Source organism: Eriocheir sinensis, chromosome 26 (genome assembly GCF_024679095.1).
Source record: "Eriocheir sinensis breed Jianghai 21 chromosome 26, ASM2467909v1, whole genome shotgun sequence".
NCBI classification, from domain to species: Eukaryota; Metazoa; Arthropoda; class Malacostraca; order Decapoda; family Varunidae; genus Eriocheir; species Eriocheir sinensis.
In genome coordinates, this window is record NC_066534.1 from 13318153 (window position 1) to 13323697 (window position 5545).

Here is a 5545-nt window from a genome sequence, read left to right on the forward strand (position 1 = left end):
GGGAACAATCGCAGGCATCGACGGCACTCACGACCTGCCACTAAACCAACGGGAATGCAGTCGTTCGCCCGGTAAATGACGCCCAAATGTGATATGCAGTGCCTTGCCGTGCCGTGCCCAGTCTCTCACTCTTTCGCTCTCTGTCTGTGTTTCTCTGTCTCTCTGTTTCTCTGTCTGTTTCTGGCTCTCTGTTTCTCTGTCTCTGTTTCTCTGTTTCTCTCTTTCTCTGTCTCTCTGTCTCTCTGTTTCTCTGTCTCTCTGTTTCTCTGTCTCTCTGTTTCTCTCTGTCTCTCTGTCTCTCTGTTTCTCTGTCTCTCTGTTTCTCTGTCTCTCTGTTTCTCTGTTTCTCTGTCTCTCTGTTTCTCTGTCTCTCTGTTTCTCTGTCTCTCTCTCTCTGTTTCTCTGTCTCTCTGTTTCTCTGTTTCTCTCTCTCTCTCTCTCTCTCTCTCTCTCTCTCTCTCTCTCTCTCTCTCTCTCTCTCTCTCTCTCTCTCTCTCTCTCTCTCTCTCTCTCTCTCTCTCTCTCTCTCTCTCTCTCTCTCTCTCTCTCTCTCTCAGCAACAAACGTTAATTTGGATAAAGTCTCAGGATTCCATGGAACATCTCTACTATTGACACCAAAGAGAGACGCGACACCCTGTCTTTTGGCTGCACATAATAATACGCTCTTGCCTCCCGGAAGTTGTTGAATGTCACCAAATATATCCTAATTGAATGGGGTTTAATTAAATATTCAGTGGTGTCAGGCAGACCTCATCGTACCGTGCTGCCAGATTTACGATTCCATTTACTGTCACGCCGGTAAGTATTTTCTGCGGAATAATTCGTGTTTACGGTGAATGGAATCTTTAATGTCCTCATCGCCGCCAATTTCCTCCGCCATTGCAGTGTCTCATTTCCGAGCAATGAACCCTGAGTGTCGGCAAGAGAGTAAGTCTAGTCACAACGCGCGGAGTTTACGGTTCGTCTCCTTCGCTTACAGGCTGGGCAGAGACAGTAATGATGGCTTGGTGAATCGCGGCCCATCCAGCCACTCACTCACCCTCAGCAAGCCGTCAAGCAGCTGGTGACTCGGAAAGCTTTGGCGAAGTAGTAAGGAGTGGGTAGTCTAGATAATAATAATAATAGTACTTTATTGCTCTTAGAGAATTTGTCTTGTGCTTGCCATAGTATAAAAGAGAAATATATAAGTTTAAAAAAGATTACACTGTCAGTCATTTCTACGTGTACAATTCTAATCATACTTTACGTAAAACATACATTAAAACATACATTGCTGATATTCCTGTGTGCCGCCTACACCACAAGAAAGACAGATAATCAGCGAGCAGAGCCAAAGCATAAGAGGTAAGGTAAAGGTGGCTGCATACTCGATGGTTGAGAATGGATGCGGTGGTCATCTCCGTACCTTCGGACCTTTGAGCCTGTGGTAGGTAAGAACCCATTACCCCGGGACACAGGCCAATGTGAAATCCGGAATTCCCACAGGTTGCCTTCCCCAGGTTTCCCCAGGTACCCATATATCGATCAGTCCGAGAGGGAGACTGAACAGATGGGCTGGGACTCGAACCCGGGCCCGCGGAGTCGCAGCCAGGCATGCTTATCACTGATCCACGGAGGCGCATATCTCCCTGCATATTCCAAGACTTGATTTTAGCTGCAAAGACGAAACTTTCGAATCGAATAAAAATTTCAAATGCATGACTGACGACAGTCAATCAGTTTTCTCACAAAGCGCCGCCTTCACAATAGGGTTAGATGCATTCAAGGATAGTGAGGATATGTGGTGACAGATTGGGTTGAGTTTATAAGACTTTTTGCAGACTCCATATGTTCTTATGTTTTTTTCTATAGAATTTCTCTCTGCCGTCCATTCCACTTATCCTCTTGTTCTTCCCCATCCCTCCCCACCCTTATCCATCCTCCCACTCCACATCGCCACTCTTTTCCTTTTTCTCTCAGTTTTTCACTCGCTTCTCACTGATCCTCCCGCCTCGTCCCCGTCCGTCCCTGTAATACCCAGTTATCGATCATGATATTTTGCGAGAGTTGCGTCACATGTTGAATTTTTTAACAGGCAAATTATCTGGCTGCTAATTACGTGGCCGGGAGGAAGAGAAATAAAAAAACTTTACTTACATTGAGCTAAAAGTTTGTGAAATTTATTTGTTAGTTTTTTGCGATGGCTAATTGTGGTTGTCTTCTTTTGTATACTTAATCTTCCATACTTTCCTTTACCCGTTCTTTCATCTCATTATCTACCTCATTATGCACCTTTTTCATTGTCCATCTCTCATCATCCAACACTCCCATTATCCAACTCCCTCATTATCTATCTATCTCCATCCACCTCTTTACCCAACTCTCTTTATCTAACTTTATCCAACTCTTTTTACCCAACTTTCTTATTATCCAACTCTCTTTATCCAACTTTCTTTATCCAACTTCATCATCCATTTCATTATGTATCTCTCCCTTTATCTCATTATCCACTTCCCTCATTATCCATCTCTTAACGGGTTCATTTAACACAGTACATTATCCCTTCACTCCCTTATAGACCCTTCACCCTTTGCCCTTTTACCCCTTCACATCTCCCAGTCTCGTCTTCCTCCATCTCCCTTTCCCACGCCACTCTCTAATTTCCCTCTCTCTCCGCTCATCGGGTACATAACGTTAAGCCTTTCCCATCAACTAGCTCCCCGCGTACCTGCCCACACGCTTCTTACAGATACATCCTCTCCCCTCCCTTCACATAATCCTCACATTTCTTTCAGCCTGGATTCAGCAAGGGAGCGAGGCACCTCCACCACCACGATCCTCATCACAATTATCACCACCATTACCTAGACACATTTAGCGGCTTCCACCGTGAGACTTTTGATAATATTTTAAACAAGGCATTTCATTAGTGTAAAAAAAAGTGGTTCCTCCGAGTAAATCGTTGACGTAGGTTCTTGAGGATATTGCAACAACAGGAGGGCGAAAGAGGGAATCCCTGTGTGGCTGCGGCGATGAAAGATTAGTTAAGGTAAATGAGGATAATTGGGGCTTTCTGCATGCTGGAGTGAACTAGTAATGAGAGGAAGGTGAGGTAATGCGACATGGATGATCTAGGCAACTAATGTATTGTACTGCATCTTATATTCACATGTAGGGATTTAATCATGTTGGGGTGGATGGTTCACCGTAAGATAATGAAATGATAAAGAAAAGGAACATGTAGTGAATAACTTATGAAGTCTTAACATATATTGGTGCCTTGAACGAGGACAATAACGCTGCTTAAAATAACTATATCGGTAAAAATAACAATAACGTTGCAACAAGGATATCTTTCGCTCATAGATAATAATAATGTATCACTGCGAGTATAAAATCTAACATTGAAATAAATAAGTGGATGATACATGGTGTGCGGGCGGAGGTGGAAGGGAAGGTGGACGAGTAGGTCATTCAGCACCAGCAAACAGTAAAATCCCCCCTTAATGGAAGAGTTAAGGTAAATCGGGGAGATCGTCGTGGAAACGTGGACTCGTGTTGTGTTAGGGCGGGAGGCTGCGGCCCAATTTTGTTTTCCTTCCTGTTCCTTGCCCTTTACTTTACTTTTAAGCATGTTTGCAGCTCCTTTATGTATTTACCTGCTCTCGTTAATCAAACCCTGAGGAAGATTAAACTGACGCTGCAGCTTTTTAATGAGGATGACGAACGATAAGCGTGATTATGATGATGATTACTGTAAAAACAATGATAATGAGGAGGAGGATGCTGAGGAAAAGGAGGAGGAGGAGGAGGAGGAGGAGGAAGAGGAGGAGAAGAGGAGGATGACTTTAGAACGATATTAATGTTACGCTCTCAATGCATGAATATCCTAAAAAAAAAGTCTTCAAAACTTTTCTCTTCTCTCTGAATCAGTCGCTTTTGTATTCATGATTCCACGTTCATACGCAGGAATCAAAAGAGTCGAAGCCGATAGAAAAAGGATCGAAGCACCACCTGTCCGCCCTCGAGTGCTATTATAGAGATTCGTATGAAATAGTTGTTGCTAACGAATAATCCCCGGAAAAAAATGAGTCGGACAAAAAAAAAAAAAAAAAAAAACTCCTCTTTTGCCTGTAGTCTCAAAGCTAAGTCCCGTAATGCCTTGTGGTCGACGGTTGACTCTATTTCCGGGACCTCTTGAACGAACCCAGCCCGTTAGTGGCACGGGCGAATTTGATTTATAGTTTGGACATGTGAGGCGAAGAGGCGAAGAACACATCCCGAGACGTGCACTGAGCTTTGAGGTAGAGGGCAGAAGACCACCAGGAAGGCCAAGGAAGACGTGGAGAAAGGTGGTGGAGGAAGATATGAGGAGCCTGAACATCACGGAAAAATGGCTATGGACCGGCAACAGTGGAGGAGGCTCATATCCCGTCCAACTCCACCATAGGGAATAAATGGACGTTAAACGATGATGATGATGATGATGATGATGACTGCCGTGATGTATGCTGTAACTGTAGACTGCGGGGATCTGCCTATGTAGCGGCTTTCCTTTTGTTTTCATTTTTTTTTCTTGTTTGTTGTCACTTTCTTGCAGCGCCCAGCGTCATGAGGTGCGTGGCGAGGGTCGTTGTAGCAGGTGGCAAAACGGAGCACCGGCGTAATAGCAGAGACAGAAGAAATCGTATTAAACTGTGCTAAGCTGTTGAACCCATGAAGATTATTTTGCCGTATCATATTGCTTTTTTTTCTTTATTTTCCTTTTTACTGCACAGAGGGCAACTCAAGGGCAACAAAAGAAGATGTAAAAAAAAAGCCCGCTAACTGTTGCTCTCATATAGTGATAAGTATAGAGTGGTCAAAAGAGAGGTCAATTTCGGGTGGAGAGGTGTCTTGATACACTCTCCTTGAAAGAGGTTAAGTCATAGGCAGGAGGAAATACAGACGAAGGAAGACTGTTCCAGAGTTTACCAGTGAAGGGGATGAAAGAATGGAGATGCTGGTTAACTCTTGCATAAGGGGTTTGGAGAGCTTATCGGGATGAGCATGGGTAGAAAGTCGTGTGCAGCGGGGCCGCGGGAAGGGGGGAGGCATGCAGTTAGGAAGTTCACACACACACACACACACCTCCCCTGTGATTGTGCTTTTCCTCCTCCTCCTCCTCCTCCTTTCTCCTTCTTCTCTTTCTCCTTCTCCTTTCCTTCTCCTTTCCTTTTCCTTTTCCTCCTCCTCCTCCTCCTCCTCCTACCGCTCCTCCTCCTCTTCTTCTTTTTTTCTCTTCCTCCTCTTCGTCCTCCTACTATTCTACTCGCTGCAGGAAGAGGGAAGTGAGGAAATAATCAAAACCTCCGAGTAAGTGAATCAACAGATGTATAATAATGATAATATGTAAATACACTCAGTCACATCCCGTTAAGTCCGGTTCCCACGCCGCCATCCACTATAAAAAAAATGGCCATCCTTCATCCCCGCCTAATGGAAGAACAAACTCGCGTCGTTCCCTTGCATATCAAACAGGAAAGTAACACATCATTTCCTCAAGCCCAGTCATTTCTTCCGTC